General features: G+C 44.0%; 1 long non-coding RNA gene across 3 annotated transcripts; it reads left to right on the top strand.

Moving 5' to 3' along the window:
• The first annotated feature begins 5,988 nt into the window (after positions 1-5,988).
• Positions 5,989-16,692, top strand: LOC149370535 (uncharacterized). Of its 3 annotated transcripts, none has more exons than XR_016285846.1 (4): positions 5,989-6,247; positions 9,751-9,903; positions 13,504-13,626; positions 16,603-16,692. It is a non-coding gene; the product is annotated as an uncharacterized LOC149370535 (long non-coding RNA). The 3 variants fall into 3 exon arrangements; XR_016285847.1 differs by lacking the exon at positions 16,603-16,692 and adding an exon at positions 14,264-14,306 and having other exon boundaries at positions 13,504-14,055; XR_016285842.1 differs by lacking the exon at positions 16,603-16,692 and having other exon boundaries at positions 13,504-14,297.
• Positions 16,693-17,762: the final 1,070 nt, after the last annotated feature.

Below are 17,762 nucleotides of genomic sequence, written 5' to 3' on the forward strand. Positions count from 1 at the left end.
CTCGGCTTACTGACTCTGGAATGTTCGTTCTATGCGCTCCTAGTGGCAAAATGCGGTACCATAGAAGTTTTGCCGACCAAAAAATTTAGTCCGGTTTCTTTTGGGTACCCCCTCGTATAGAGGGAAGCGACAGCAAGAAAGGACAGGGGAGAGCTTTGCACACTATTTACAAAATACGAAATTATTCAAGTTCACTCCGCTGTTCTCGACATGTGACTGCGCATCACCCCCTCCCCACTTCCGCGCTTAGACACGGTACGTTACCGTCGTCACGTGATTCTGCCTATCATTCAATGTCCGCCGCGTTTTTTACGAACCACTCTTCGGAAGGTAGAGTGAGAATGGTTTGGTTGTAATCCAGCTACCCTCGTTGTCACCAAAATGACTCATTTACTTGTGAAATGGGACGAAGAGGAAAAATGGGATGTTTATGCGGTCCGTGCCATAGGCGCCGATGCTGGCATGAAGCTTTTAAGAAAGGAAAGCACCATAGAAGAAATGCGCGGCACAGCAGTCATGGTGGAATGGGAAGCCGGCCAGCCACCAGCGCCCACAACCCTTCTGGCTTTCGGTAAGTGTCACCATTTACTTTTCGGTCACATTTATGAACGCCAGGTCTCTGTCATAATTTGGTGCGTCGTATGAAACGCAGGCACGATGCAAGCGATGGAGCGCCAAAGGATGACACGCGTGCAGGAAATTGAAGTAGGCGCCGTCCCGGACAACACTCCCGAGAGTTTAACAGAGCCGCCACCGAAGAAACAAAAAGTATGTGTGGTCATCTCCAACATTCTCTTCACCTTCGGTAATCAGTAACGCCATTACTATAACGTGTGCTGCCTGCCTCAGGCAGAACATAAATTCAATGTTGAGAGACGTAGACAACGTTTTTTTTTTCGGGAAAGGTAAGCAATGTGCACTTACGGTGAACGAAATGTTGCCAGACTGGTTTACGGCTGGAGCGAGTAAATCGCGATGAGTGGAGGTTAAGCGGCCGCGAAGAGACCCCTTAGATTACAGATATCGTCATCGCCATCATCAACCGGACTATACCCACTGCAGGGCGAAAGCCTCTCCCATATTCCTGAAATTAACCTGGCCCTGTTCGAGCTGCATCAACATGACCACTGCAAACTTCTTGGATTCCAAGGGAAGAAAAGCGCAGCAGGCGGCGGCAGAAAATTAGGTGGGCGGATTATGTCAAAGTCAGCAAAAGTTCGAGCTAATGTTTAATACAGACAAAAGAAAAAAATGTAACTCCTCAAGAGCAGGATTTAAGGAAAGACAGTATATCCTGCTGGCGGCCAGCTGAAATTCCTGGTAGAATTTCCCCTTCCCATTGTCTACTCAGAATGCCATAAGAACAGCTTTCCTGCGGTTGTTTGTGGCATCGAATCAGCCGGCAGAGTTCGTTTTCGCCGCTGTCGGAAGCAGCACCAGGCTGACCCACCCTTTGCCAGTGGTCGGCCACAGCTTAAGAGTAGTCCATCCATTATTTCTTCCGGCCATCCCCGTCTATTGAGAACTTCGGCATGCTAAACTTAAATTACCATTGCGGCTGTAGGCAGCCAAAAGCGGAAGAATGGATCATAGTCTGCTCCACGACAAAACGTACAGGCTAATAGTCCCATGTCAACAGCAGTGCGTCTCTAGCCCGCTAATTAAACTAAACAATTTTCCCCGTTGTCCCCCTTCCTCGTTTTGTCTTTTTACTCTATATTATATTTTGGTTTGTGCGCAACCCATAAATCGCACTTTTTTCGATGGTAAGTGAGTACAGTTTCCACGCCGTGACCGCTCGGTGTATTGGGCTCGCAATACTGTGCAGCCTAGAGGCCCTCACGGCCCAAGCAGCAGTCAAGTTTCTGTCGATTATAATTTTTAAACGACAGTGTAGCACAGAATGTCTGGAAAGCTTTTGACGGAAATGAATGTACCGAAAATCAGCTTTCACGACAAAGTGTCACTTTGTGATGCGTCACCAGCGCACTTCAGCACTAGCGGCGTCCTGACGCTCGCTCAGGAGAGAGAAGGAAGGAGAAGAAAAAGAAGAGAGACGCGGGGCGTGGCGCAAGGGGCGCGAGGAGACGAGCTCGGGCAACGGAGCAGGCGAGGTCACGGCTGAACGGCTTCTTGAACCCGGGTGACCAGGCCTGGGGAAGCCATCCTCGCCCAGTAGGGCGCCACCAGGAGCCTGCTGTCTCCTCTCTCCCGCCTGCCTCTTGCTGCATCGGAGAGTGGGCGCCGTGCGGGGCACAGACAGGTGCTGCCTGCCCGGAGTTCCTGCCGTCCTTGCTGTCGGTTCGTGCCTGCCGTCCCGTGGCTGGGACCTCCTGCTGTGAAAAGGTGCCTTCCTGGCCGTGCCCGGCTGTCCAGACCTGGGCGGCCGTCTCCCCTCTGGTGCGTCGTCAAGGCCACTGGTGCTAGTGCTCCGCGCCTGACTTCCGGCCGCAGGGAGAACAGCCCTGCGGAGGTACTTGGCCCCGGCGCCTTTCAAGCGACGGGCAGCGGATTCTCACACTGAAGCCACTCCTCGACCCTTGGCCGCACAGTTCCCTACACATCAATGAATGCTCGCCTGTTTTAAGTAAATCCATTTTTGTTATATCTACAGACATGCTCGGTCTGCACTGCAAAAAAATTCCGTGATTGTTACGTACAAACTCTCCATAACAGAACAAACGCTTGCTCTGTTGCATCTGAAATGGAGGGTCCATCCGTAACACATTCGTGAAGGTGGCTGGCCGTATTATGCATTTTCTGAAACGTATTACTCGCCGTAACTGTTGGCCCCCGGACTAGGCACCACATGACGTCCCATTTCCGATCTGTGTGGTTTACTCTTGTTCAACAATGTCCACAAACTAGCATGGCGAAAATGAGATTAACCCCATGTGCAAAGGTGAAGATCCGAGGGGGGGTGATAATCAAATTAGACCCAAGTGACGCATAATGTTGCTTCAACGTTGAGGGATTGCTATACAAATTGTGAGCAACATTAAATAGCAAAGGACTTACTTTGCTATAACTTTAAAAAAAGAACGTTGACTTCATAAAAAAATATTTTCACGATGTTGCTAACCACATGACAGGGTAACAATTAATAAATGCATTTAATAAATAATTTGGACATGCAGCTTAATGAGGTCAAGAGATAAAAAAAAATTAGACACAGACAATGGTTAGACAACTTCTCTAAATTGAAACTGAACACCAGCTGAAAATACATTACAAACATTACATACAAACATTACAAACAAGGTGAAAGCCGAATTTCCGTCTGCCGTTTGACAAGGAAACGAACCACTGAGAAAGCCAAAAGCATGGGCAAACAAATTTGTGAATGAAGTGCAATGTAGCAGTCACATCTTTGCTACACAACCATCAATCAAAAACGCTAACTCCTTCACGGATAACAAAAGCACAGGCACAACAAAATATTGCTAATTGCAATGTTCAACTTATTAGGTACCTATAGCCGGCAATTCATGCCTGGTCTTCCTGCGGATAAATGAAACGCTGCAAAAAAGCAGTGAGCAGCCATAATTGCTGTAGTGACAAGGAGGATGTGCACCGTCGGTGCTGCTCCCTCATCCTGACTAGGAAATAATAGCTGTTTTTTCTGGAATGTACTCTGGAAGCATGAATTTCCTATCCACCTTTATTTAGCTTGCACTGACATGACCCATCACGAACTCTGCAGCTTTGACAAACATGCGGGCCAGTCGACAGCCACAGAAGACTGTAGAACCCTGCTAACTTGCAAAAAACCAGTGCTCAGAAAGAAAAATTATAAAAAAATGAGGAGTTCCTTATACGCACTATGTTTTATATGGTACTAAGAATGCTGCTAAGACATGGCATGAATATTGTTTTTTTCTGCTCAGTTACAAACTTTCTCGCCTGTGCTAACATATTACTGCAATGTAAATAATGAAACATGCCAGCATTGCACAACATGCTGTAAGACTTACAAAATACACCCCCTGCAAGGCTACCACATGCCTCTTAGATGTGGTAATGTTTATATCTACCAAACTATCTAGACTAAAATGAGACACCAAGCCTCTGACATCTGGAGATGTGTACCTCCCATGCAATTAGAGTGATTGGAGATGCTCCTCATTGATGGCATTTCAGTTGCTAGGTGTGGAAGGACAGGATATGAAGGTGAACAACTAGACACCCACTTTTTAAGCAACGTCACAATGAGCAATGTGCCTTGGCTTTTCTTCCATCCAAAAAGTTTTATGTTCCATGTTTACGTAACTGCTTGCATGTGCTCATTTTGGCTTGCTGAGAGGTTCTTTTCTTTGTTAAACTAGCTTTAACTCTGACCTCAGTCTTCTGCACCTTCTTAATTTTTTTGCTAGTGTTCACCTTAAGTCATGTGTAAGCTCACGCAGATCTCTACTTTTCTACGTTTCCAACTGTCACATCTTCTCTGCCTTCGTCATGTCCATCACTGCATCCGACGCCTTCAAGTATAGTATGCTGTGTATAATCACCTTAACTACTCTGCCTATTACACATGTATTTTTGTTAGCCACCCACTCCTCTATCTGGCGCTGATAGGCCCTGAGAGTAAATAAATGAATTGTAGTCTAAGCTAAGTCTCAGCAAGCATGCATTATGTTCAGTTTATTTTACCATGTTGACCAGTAAAGAGTGGACAGAAAAAAGCTGCAAAGTAGAGCTTGACATGCCTCTCGCCCCTACACTGGAAAGCAGCAGGCAAGGCATTTGCAACCACTAACGACAACGGAACATGCCAAGTGTGAAGTAAATCAGTAATGTTCCTCGCATTTATCACAAGGTATACTCTCTGCTCAGTAATTTATTACCCCCTTAGACATTCTGCAAGGAGTGCATACAATGATGTGTCACCACAATACAATGAGAATCATTAACCCTGTGCCAATACAACAGGAAAGAAATTTATGCCCAATAAATGCATTGCTTACATGCAACCAAGAGCCAAGAATGGGCCAACCTGGCACATATATGGAAAATAAGCTCAAAATTATAAAGAATGACATTTGAGCAGCCGCTCATTCCCCCACCCCCTCCCATCAAAAAAATATGAAAAAGGGTCCTCTTCACACGGCACGTTTGAAAGATGCGGCTGTAATATTTGCGAAAGTTCAACTACGTGTGAAATTCAGATATAAATAACGCCAACGCATGCAGTTGGAAGCGAGGCGCCAGGGCGCGGGCAAACAGTAATCGTCTTCAGGTATCGACTGGTTCCACCTCCTGAGGGCCGCTGCTCGACGAATACCACTCAAGGCCACGTTCACATCCAACAAGCTTGTAATAAACTTTAGACAGGTGTTTATCATGATGCAGCAGCAGCTCATCAGTGCTATTGGCCAGTGCTGAATTTTTTAGCTTGATAAACGCAATCATCCACCGAAACGTGTGTCGACTGTTCCTCGCCAGATTCTTGCAGTCCCACGAGGGTGAGCAGCTTTTCCGCCGGCTTCAAGTCTCCTCTTTCGTGCAGGGCCACTGGCATTGTAACGCACATTCTGCACGGTCGTTTTACTATGCATCGATGCCGCATGGGACAGCAAGCGGTTGTGCACTCCAATGCGGCGTACGGGCCGCACACATACACACACCGTAACGACAATACAGCGCGCAGGACGCACGCAGCGAACACGGAAGAACAAAAACCGTTCTAAAGCACCTGTTCACTCAACACCACACACAATCCGCACATGGTTCCGACTGCGGGCTTGGCTAGCGCTTCGACTCGTCACGGCCAAGCTGCATGCACTGCGGTGTTGTGGTAACAACGCTCATGAAACGAAAAGAAAATTTTAATATGTAAAACCATTAAAATTGTCAGCTAAAAAAGCTACGGTAAAATTAAATACATCTGATATATTTTCAAGGTGGTGCGCTTTTGCGGCGTCAGCGATGTAAGCATGGATGCGAATACGCGAATGACGCTATGAATTTCCCGTGCAACTCTGCTAGCCACCATAGCCTATGCCATAGCTCTGCAAATGGCATCGTGCTCGGCGTTTTGCGCGGCTGACTTGCCCGCGTAAATTTTGCTTCCTCCGTGCACACATGCTTGGTGAGGTGAACGGTGGTCGGTACGAACAGTTTGAAGTTTAATCGACTGAAAATTGCTCAAGGAAAGTCAGCGGAATTGCATTTTTATTGTTTCTGTGCATCGCGAGTGACTGGCGGCAGCCACACGGCATCGTCTCCGGTTTGGTGAACTTGTGAGAAGGTGAGCAATTTGTTATCAGATTTTGAAAGCGGTTTTTTGTTTCTATAGTAATCCTGTGTCTCGTCGCATGTTATGTTCACGGTAACATCAGCACAACGTGCATGCGCTTTCTGTCTCTATTTGAAGTAACATTGGTCGATCAGCGTAAACTTTTGGATTCAATTAAGCACAGGCGGTCCATGTTGGTAGTGCGTGTCGAATGTGCTTTGAGATCATTCTGCGCTCGAGATGGTCTTCTGATAATTTATTGATTACCAGGTATAGTCGAGATTTGGAACCGTTCATCCCACTGCAACAGTGCTGAAAAGCTGTTTTGTGTTCATGCATCTGCTGTCCTTAAACTTTTCGGTAATCATTCGCGTGGTTCCTTTGGATCTGGACAACCGGCTACTGTTGCTAGGGACGCCTCGCAGCAGAGCCCTTGGGGACGCCCAGTGGGTCAGCTGTTTGTCCAGGTGCAAAGTTACCTAAGGTACCATTCCAGACTTCTTTTTCCTGTCCATCAATCTCACATTCCTTGCAAAAATTACAGTATGTAATTAGGCACTAAAACAATTGGTAACTTATACACATTTCAGGACAGTTGAGAGAAATGAAATTAAAATTGGTTTTTCAGGAAAGGAAATGGGGCAGTAACTGTGTCTCGGTGGGCTCCTGAACCTAAGGGAAGGAATAAGCGAGGGAGTCTAGAGAAAAATGCACATGCAGCATCAGTATTCTCTCTGTAGACTTTTCGAGACCTGGATTCATTCCTTCCAGGACAGTGCCAAGCAGTAGGTGAACTGCACACAAATTTATTTTCCTCTGGTGCAAAGTAAAGAGTGAAAATGTTCTAAGACAAGTCTCTAGTCTGTTTCATTCTCACTGCATTTGTTCAAAGCATAATATGAAATGCTGTATTTCTTATACCCTGGTTTCCTTTACTTTGAGCAGTAGGTATTGACAATGAACATCAAGGCAACTCCACTCTCATTGCTTATTGCTGCTTTTAGGCTCCCTCCATGATTTTCTGTTTGCTCAGTCCTGGCCTTAACATATTTTCTTCTGCTGCTTAGCTTCGAACTATTGGCTAGGCTACATGGTTCTACTACTTCTATGTTCACTGTGAGGTTTGAGAGCTTGTTGCTTTGTTCTTTTTTTATAAGCATCTTTGTCTTCTCGAGGCTGATTGGCAGTCCGGAACAGAGACCACATGCATTGTTTATGTTAAGATGATGACATGATAGCCTAACACATCGTATCGTTGCCATTCGAGCCCCCTGTGTACTTGCTTTGTTGCACTGGGAGCAAAAAAGTTTAGTGGAAGTCGCAATGAGGCGCACTTTTGTTTAGACTAGTGCAAAGGTTTACTGTTGCTTCGCAGTATAGTGCTCCCACCTGTTGCGCACGAGCATTTAGATGGCTGTTAAATACTACTATCAAGGATTTAGCCATTGTAATGTCGCAGGTCTGTTGTGTAGGATTTCAGATCATTGTCTTGCACTGTACTGTCCCCGAAGCCTGTTGTGTGTCAGTTACGCCACTATGCTGTTGTATTTCTGTCCAGTGTAAAAAATATTTTCTGTGATTATGCTACACGCACAGGTTCATGGGGGAGTAAATATTTTGTGTCGCTTCAACCAGGTAATGCTTCAGAATGAACACATGCAAAAACCCATGCTGTTAAAAGCCTTGGCTTGTGTAACCCAAGTGTGAGGAGAATACTATTATGACAGGGATTCTTGCATTGCAACCTTTTAAATTCCTTTTTTGTAAAAAGAATGACGTGAGGTTTCATGAGTTACAGCTCTCTTTCATTGCTTGCTCAGAGAAAGCGTTTATTGTAAGTAAGCAGTAGTCGCTTTTTTCTATTGTTCAAGCAGCAGCATCAGCATGCCTCATCATTTTTGTCTTGAATGACTGAAGGTGCTTCCAGAGCATTGCTTTCTTTTTTTATTGTTGTTTATTCAGCATGAAATATTGTGTCTATAGATTGCTCTTTAGCATTATTTTGCGTTCTCCCAAGCAAATTTTAGGCGACCAAATTCAGAAGCACCTTGTATTGGCCTTACATGCTCGCTATTAATGCAGAAGTAATTATGTGCCACACTAAACACCAAATCTACATCCTTCAGAGTGGGTCTAGGAGCTTGTCTCCAGACTCTTGCCTTCAAGGAGTTCTTACAGGTTTCACATATCTGCTTGGTGTTGGAAGTGACAGCCTTTTCTACTTTGCAGCGAGGTATACATTTAGAAAGGGTTCATATATGTGTATTAGGTAGATCTCTTAACCAGAAACAGGAATCAGGCTAGCTGCATACTCAAGCTGAAATCACACAGGTGAAATATTTTGTCTTGTTCATAGGCGCTGTTTACATTTCATTCCAGCCTGATTGTGCACTACTGCCATAGCAGGTACCCTATCTAAACGAGACACTATCTTGTGGCAAATCATGCGCATATGTTTTAGACACGTGTATGAAGAAATGTGCAGCTACAAACATTGCATACTTGGTTATTCAAAATGCTTTTTTTTCTCAAGTGCATAGAACAATGTTCAGCTACATTGCTTGCTTTGTTGTTACTACTTCTATTTTTCCGCTAATATTAAACTACATATTAATCTCAGAGACCCGATGTTCGACTGAATGATCCTTCTGTGTCCCACTAGGAAGGCAAAAGCATCACGCCTAGGGCTCATTCACCGCCCTTCATCCCTGTTTTGGTTTCAGGCGGTCAGTTATGCTATTAATGAATGTAATCACTTTATAGCACAAGTATATATGAAAATATATTTTGGGCTAAATGAGGTTAACAAGTTATCCACTGTGCACAATGGTCTGGTTGGTCTTGTACATCTTTACTTGGGTGTTAATGTTTCTTTTGTGGTTGCTGTCTAAATAACTTTGTCTGCTTATTGTATCCCATGTCCTTTTATGTTTTTTTTATGCCTGTCTTCCTTCCTACTGGCTCTCTCCCTTTTCAGTCATTCCTTTTTCCTTTAAACTGGCGATTGGTCACAAGCCTGCTGTGGGAATGGCAGCTAACACTAGGCCCCTTTTTTTTTCATTGAACCTGCACTGCTAATATTAACACTAATAGTACCGTATCAGTATTTATGTGATACTGCATTTTTTGTTATGCATAAATAGTTGGCTAAACCAATGGTAGCAGTGTTGAATATCTCAATATATCATGCATATATCTTGCATGCAATATCAGTATCAGTTTATTCACTTTGGATGAAGGTTATTCAAACAGGGTGATAAAAGCATCTGGGCCCTTAGCAAGCTGCTAGTTCGGGCCCATGCAATAAGTGCACAAAATAGTGTGCCCAGGCGTCAGCATAAGAAAAAAAAAGTGTACATTTTATATGAATAGAAGATGTTACACAAAACTATATCAGTATATTCACTATTATGCTACCCTCTATTTCTTTCAGCTCGGCCGTTTGGCTGTAGATATTTTGTGCTGCTTTCCTAGTCTAGTCCACTCAAACTAAAACTTTGCTTTCTGTGTTGCAGGTAGAATCTACAATGAATGCCGCACTGTGTCTTGTAAGCAGGAGGCGGTGTTAATGGAGCCATGAACTTTTCTTGCGGATGACTGGTGTTGGCTTTATTATGCACTGAACCTCAAGTGTGAAGAGGAAAATGTCGTGTTGGATTTCTGCAGAGGTGAGACATCATGGTGAATCTACCAGTGCGAAAGACGAGACAAGAGACAAGACAGTCGCTGAGTCGCGGCCATAGTTTATTGAAGTGAATAGGGAATACATGAAGAAGCCAAGCAACACCACAAACCACACAATTACAGATAAGCATACATGACAACATGAGTCAATGGCCCTGAACATTCCCCTGATCGAGATAGTCCAGCTCATTGCGTGTTAGTGCGATAGACAACACACTTGCACATTAGTCACCGAGTCGTAAGGTGTGTCTAGCCTCAATAATCTACCATTTAATCTTCTCTGAATTTACTGCCAAAATGTGTGCTGCCAAAAGGAAAGGGTAGCAGCCTTCAAATCCCTTGCAATATACAGAAAAGTTAGAACCCCTACCCTCTTGTGCTCCTGTAATCTTACATTGATACACCTTCCAGTTTGACCTATATAGACCCGACCACAAGACAGAGTGTCTGATACCATGTTCATTTTACAAGGTACATATACATTTCACACCACATGTGTACTTTTCTCTAGCCACATTCACAGAATTATTCTTAACAATTTTACATATTTTAAACAACTTATTAGGGGCCAAGAAAATCGCTTTTCTATCATACCTTCTGGCCGCATTTTTCAATTTGTACGACAATCTATGTGCGTACGGTAACACAACCGGTCTTTTGGCATCTCGCTGGCTGGCCCCGGCCTGATTGCGCCAGTCGCCGTGAAAAGCTTTCGGCTTCTTTAACAATTTATTTTATGCTCTTGCAATAACATGGTTAGGAAATCCTGCGTTCATTAACCTAAAATGTGCTCTTGGAAACTAGTCGTCATGCTAAGAAAGCATGACTTCATCAATTCTGAGCCCAGGCTTGACAGTCCAATGCTATCTTTCACTAGCTTGTAATAGCCAACCTGTGTCCAAGTAGCAGCTTAACACTCCTGGGTGAATATCACCATCACACATGATGTGTGCAGATCAAGGTAAGGTCCAGAAACCGCAGCTCTTTTTGTGGAGACAATTGCTCCAAGGTAAACCTAAGAATATGTTCACATCCCAAATTATCAGAACCTTTGTAAAAGACCAGAAAGTCATCAACATAGCAAAAGATTTTTTCCCCCAGTCCATTCAAGTCCTTGACAATCATTCTATACACCCTACTTAAAATATCTCTTAGCACAAGGCCCATCTTCGAACCACTACATATACCAGATTTTTGAACACACACCACACTGCAGTACTCTACAGCCATGCTCTTAAAATAAATGCTATTCACTAGCATTTGTCTACTTCGCATCTTGAAGATCCGTTTCTTGTACTCAATTCGCAGCGTGGTTGAGTATCTGAAGAATGGCAATCCAGCAGATTGTCTGGTGGTTAGTGTCGATGTAGAACTATTTATTCCATCCCGTATGAGGACCTTATGAAAAGCTTGTGAATGTGTATATCGGAGCACAATGATGAGCTTGTGTTTAGGAACAGGTGCGTAATAGTCTTTTTTTTGGACTTACCTCCTTTTATTTGAAGAGCATGTTTCTGGAGTATGGCTGCGCGGCATATGTTCAAAAGTCTAGTATATGTATCGATTGAATGCCTCTGTGCTAAGTAATATTCTCTTAAGCAGGGTGGATGGAGTGATTGCCAAGAACTTGCATGGGCTGGGGAAAAATCTTTCACTGCGTCTGATTTTCTGGTCTTTTACAAAAGGTTGCGATAGTGTGGGACCTGTGCATATTGCCAAGTTGTTTAAGGAGCAAGGCCTTTCTTTAACTTAGCATTTCCTTAGAGGAAATGTCCCATCAAAAAGAGCTGCGGTTTCTGGGCTTCACCTTGATGTTCTGCACATGCCATGTATGCTGCCGATATTCACCCAGGAGGGTCAAGCAGCTACTTGACTATTGGCCGAATCATTCTAAGCTAGTGAAAGACAGCATTGCGTCATCTAGGCTAGGCTATTGATGAAGTGATGCTTTCACAGCATGACAAGTGGTCTCCATGAGCAGATTTTAAGGCTTATGAAAGCATTATTCCCCAACCATGCAGGAGTGTGTGATAAATTGTTAAAGCTGAGCATATAAGATTGATCAAGTTGGCCAGACATGCTAAAGGTAAGAATGGCATAGCATCATGTAACGAGGACAACAGGAGAGCACACACGCATTAGTGCCAACCTTGGAGCAGATACAGAATCCAAGAGCGTGTGCTTGACATTCAGCGTTGGCAGTCAAGGGTCTGGCTCATTCAATCTTGAATGTTCAAATCAGTGTTTTCTCATTTCCTTGACTGTCAGTGCTGATTGTCAAGCTCGTGCTCTTGGATTCTGTACACACTCCAAGGTTGGCACTTGTGCGTGTGCTTGTTGTCCTGCTGTCCTTATTACTTGATGCTGCGCCATTCTTCCCTTTAGCATGTTAAAGCTAAAACCCCTTCACAGGGATTGGCAGGATACGGCCGGGGCCAGCCATCGAGATACCAAAAGATCGACTGTGTTACTGTACATACGTAGATTGTCGCACAATTTGAAAAATGTGGTCAGAAGGTATGACGCAGAAATGGTGCTCTTGGCCCCTAATAAGTTCTCTACAAACTGTAAAATTGTTAAGAATAATTTTGTGAATTTGGTCCTGGAAAAGCATATGTGCCTTGTAAAATGTATGTGGTGCATCGGATACTGTTATCTTGGGGATGGGTTTGTGTTGGTCAAACTCGAAAGTGTGTGAATGTAAGACTACGGGAGCACAAGAGATATTTGGATATTGGTAGGGGTTCTAACTTATCTGTACATCGCAAGGAATGTGAAGGCTGCTAGCCATTCCTTTTGGCAACACTCATTTTGGCGATACATTCGGAGCAGATTAACCGGAAAATTATCGAGGCTAGACACATCTTATGACTCGGTGACAAATCTGTGAGTGTGCTGTCCATCGTGTTAATATGCAACGAGTTCGACTATCTAGATGAGAGGAAAGTTAAGAGCGATCTTTTACTCATGTTGTGGTATAGCATATCTGTAACTGTGTGGTTTGTGGTGTTATTTGGCTTTTCTATGTACTCCCTGTTTACTTCAATAAACTTCAGTTGCGAGTCAGCGCCTGCTTTGTCTCCTTTCTTGTCATTGTCTCGTGCTGGTAGGTTCACGTACTTGCAGAGTAGATTCACTGAATTGTATACTTGCAGAGGCTTGTGAAGAAAAACCAGAGGAATTTTCTTTCCTTTGTCTGGAATGGAAGTTTAAAATTTTTTTTCGCGTAGCTAGATGGTTGCAGCATGAAATTCCATTCTGGAAGGGTAAACCCACTAAATTGTACATTTTGTGTGCAAGGGTACTGATGCTTGCATGAAACTGAAAACATTCGCCCAGGCTATCTGGCTAGCTTCCTTCTTCCTTGTGCCCAGATTTTTTTAAAGAATACTTTGTCAGATTTATTTTGACCAGAATTTCTAACATGTTAATTACACCACATTTTGTGATCATATACAACAAAATTAAAACATGATGATCACTGGTGTATGGTTTAGTCTGGGGTAGAATGATGAGAAGTACCTAGTATATAGTAAAATTTAATATTACTAGTCTAACATAAACAAAATTGCTCTTTTTTTTAGTGGAAAATTTTGCTACCAGGGAGTCGGAGCGGCATGGCATTATGAAGACTTGGACAGTGTGCATTCCAAAGTACCTGTATTCATGTCGGCACGAGAACTTGCGCACAGTGCTTCAAACAGTTGGTGAGTACCTTGGTGCTGTGCTTCTGCTTAGATAGGTAAATATTTGATTTTAAATGTGCCTGAACAGCCAATTGGCCTAAACGAGTGCACACTAAGTCAATACAAACACCATGACGTGAACAGACATAATACAGAAAAATGGTCACAAATACGATGATAATAATAGTAAAGAAAAACAAGCATAATGAGTAAACAATGAAAACAGCAAATTAGGCAAATATTTCTGTGTCATAAAAAGTTGAATTGTGTTATTTGCAAATGAGTCATTGGTGAAATGGCATGCATGTCAGGATAAAATCTATCATAGCATTTGGTGGTTTTTCCCTGAGGCACACGAAATCGCAGTGACATCAATAACGGCTCACAGTCAATAGAGCCGAGCACAACTTTATGTAGAAAATCCATGTCATAAAGGGTAGACATACCAAGGTCTGCTGCGGGTTCGATCCCGGCCCCGGCGGCTGGAATTTCTTTGGAGGAGAAATTCTTGAGGCCCGTGTACAGTGCGATGTCAGTGCACGTTAAAGAACCCCAGGTGGTCGAAATTTCCGGAGCCCTTCACTACGGCGTCTCTCATAGCCTCAGTCGCTTTGGGACGTTAAACCCCATAAACAAAACAAAACAAAAACAAACCAAGGTCTGCTAGAAGAAAGTCGTAGTCTTAGAAACGACAGCGCTCAATATATCTATCACAAAGGTTGCATACAATCTTCTGCTGAACATTTTCGATTTCATCGCCAGAGGTAACAGAGGCACTATTCTAAGCTACTGATGCAAACTCAAGACGTGGCATCACGAGAGCACAGTAGCCAAATTATGTTTTTAATCTGAATAAGAGTGTGTATCTGAAAATTTGAGCAAAAATTGAGTAGCATTTAGATATTCTTGCACGAAATACCACTGTTAAAATTGGTTATAAATGATATGTCTCACATGTACGCTTGTCTGCTGAATATAGTAAGCATGGCTTGCGACCTGAGTGCCTCCGATGTATGAAAAAAAAATGAACAGGTTACTGCATGACGCGTGGAGCAACCCAGTGTAGCACATTCAGGCTTCATGGAGTGGAGAATGAAGGCAGTAATAACTTTAAGAATAGAAAACACAGGACCAGGAAGCTGACAGAACACACTGACACTCGGTGCATGAAGGGCATTATGGAGTTGCCTGTCGTGTTGTGCAAGATGGAGGTCGCACAGACAGATGTTAAACATGAGTCGATGCATATACCTTCTGTCATTACGTAGTACTCACTGCAGAACTCAACAAAAAAGAAGCAAAGGTAACAGCTGAGCATGGCCAGACTCTTGTGCTTTCCTGCGCAAGCAATCTGGAAGCGCAACTCTTCAAAGTCTTTTATGCTTTCGCTCAACATATACATCATCACTGCATGTGTCGAGGAAAAGTACATACCCTTAATGTCAAATGACATAGCACTTACAGGACTCAGTAACAGCTTACTTAGGTGTTCTGATGCATCTACAGGGCACCTTATGAGAGATTCTTTGGCTTCAGAGCACTCAATCTACAGGGCCCCTCATGAGAAATTCTTAGGCTTCAGAACACTCAGCCCTTGCAGAAATTGTTTCAAAGTTTGTTGCCACATGGACCTCTTGGTAATAATGACCCTAAAAGCGAGCCTTCCTTTAGTGTCACACAAAAAGGCCTAGGACATGGGTCTTTTTTTCTCCTTCATTAGAACCAAAATGTTTGCGAGCGAGATCTTTCACAGGTATGGAATGATTTCACGAAATGTCAGAGAAGACTGAAGCTGTGCGAAGCAATACCAGCAACAGCCCTGCCGCGGTGGCTCAGTGGTTACGGCGCTCGGCTGCTGACCCGAAAGACCGCGGCGGCCAAGTTTCGATGGAGGAGAAATTCTAGAGGCCCGTGTGCTGTGCGATGTCAGGGCACGTTAAAAAACCCCAGGTGGTCGAAATTTCCGGAGCCCTTCAACACGGCGTCCCTCAGCCTGAGTTGCTTTGGGACGTTAAACCCTAATAACCAAACCAAGCAATACCAGTTACAAACACATCAGAGCTGTTGAAGAAGCTGAAAGATTCATGCCTTCATCCTTTTTCTACATCAGACACATGACTACACTTTGTCTTTCTGGGCCATCATTTTGAAAAGGTTAACATGGCAGCGGCCTTTGGTTAAATTTCTGCAAGGAGCCCTTTGTGGAAACTTAAGCATCTGTTCCTCGTGAGGCGCACTGCAGAGATATTTGAATACCTTAGTGAGCTGCAACCAGCACCTGTGGCTGCATTTTCACTGACATCATGGATTAGTACATTTTCGTGCAGATGCTGAGATAATGGAAACTATGACTGAAAGCATAACGTTTCGGGGAAGTATGCTTCCTGATTGCTTGTGGGCAAGTGCTGTGTAACCACCAATCCAATGGGTACAAGCTTTCTCCTCACCTGGTGCTCGTCTTCTTTAGGGTGAAATGCCTGCCAAATGGTTCATTGCCCCACCTTGAGATGAAGAAAATACCTTGTGCCATGGTGCTCTTTGTCCTCAGATTCCCTCGCACCATCAAAAATCACAATCATCATCATGCTTGTGGACAAGTGTCTGGCCTTTTTCAGATGTTACCAATGTTCCTTGCTCACTAAGTTGTGCATTGAGTACTATGTAATGAAAGGCGTCTGCATTGAATTGTATTTGGCACCCATCCTTAGCTACTTTCTATTTGCACAAAATTGTAGACAACCGTAAAGACTTTCATGCACACAGTGGTGTCCGAGTAAGCACATTTTGTCTGCTTCTTCCTGGCCCTGTGGTTTTTGCTGTTTACTGTTATGAGAAATGAATTTTAGGCAATGAATCATATTGGTTTGGTTCTCAGTAAATGGCTTTTACAAGCTTCTACGAAAGCCGATTGTTCAATAGCGGATGGTTCAAATGTATTTGTGAAATTTATAATAGGTGTTGTGTGGCTACTAAATGAGGATTTTTTTATCTTTTCAGATGGATCCGACAGCAATGTTTAGAGGTACAATGTGTGCAATTTGTCATGAAAATAAAACGTATGTACTTGTACTCAACCAAACACTTGCCACTCTTTCATTCTAAGATGCATTCTTTGTACGTGTGCAATACATAAAATGCATGAAAGTCTTGTACATAATACTTATTTCCTCGGCCTCTGGACTACTATATCTGCAGTGAACGTTCTGGGCAGAAGCTATACACAGATGCATGTGCATGTACTACTGAAAGTATTATCGAGAGCAAAAATAACAGACCCCTGCCAGCGCGTGCCGATCTGTGCCAGACTGCATGCAAGCGCCGCTTGACGAAGCACTCCAGATGCTGAGACGAGCGCAGTGGCACGCAATGCGTAGCGCCCCTCGAGATGGGCGCACGCCACTGCGCTGGTCTCGGTACTAGGAGCAGTTTGGCGCGGATCGGCACGCGCTGGCAGGGGTCTATTATTTTTGCTCTCGATAGTACATAATTACAATGCAGATTATTTCCGTTCTAGATCAGATGACTTCCAAGTGAACGGAGGAAGTATGCATACACATTACGGGACCTTTAATAAGAACACAACAGAAGCATTCGTTGCAAAGAAACGATTTCATTCTCGTTCATAGCATAGCGTAACTTTCCGTTACCAAGAATGTGACAACCGTCGGACGGAGTCGCTGTATTCATGTTGCGGAAAACCCTCCGGCAACGCATTACCAGCGGGTTTCTCTGTACTGAGGAGCATTTTTTTTTACAGTGTGGGACGATTTTTTGGATCCTCCAGGGCCCCACCTCGGAGGACGCTCGAACCTGCGTGGGGGACTTCTCCCCTCACAAATTTGGCGTCCGCTACAACAGGACCAGGCCGAGCAGCGTTTGCCAGTTAATGGCGTTTGTTAGGCAGAATGAGTGCTGCGGACTTTCTTGCGGTAGGAGAGCGCCTAGGTTTGCAGGGACGCGAGTTGCGCCAGGGGGTAGAGGAGGAATTGCGCAAGGCACAAGAAGAGAGAGTTGCCGATCGGGAAGCCACAAAGCGGCGTTTGGAGCTTGAAGCACAGAACTTGGCGCTAGGAGCCCAGAACTTAGAGCGAGAAGCCCGGAATTTACAGCTGCGAGTTAGACTATCAGAAAGAGAAAATCCTCCTCCTAATCCTAAC

The sequence above is a fragment of the Amblyomma mixtum genome, chromosome 1 (assembly GCF_055824585.1).
Source record: "Amblyomma mixtum isolate Tamu chromosome 1, ASM5582458v1, whole genome shotgun sequence".
In the NCBI taxonomy this organism is placed as follows: Eukaryota; Metazoa; Arthropoda; class Arachnida; order Ixodida; family Ixodidae; genus Amblyomma; species Amblyomma mixtum.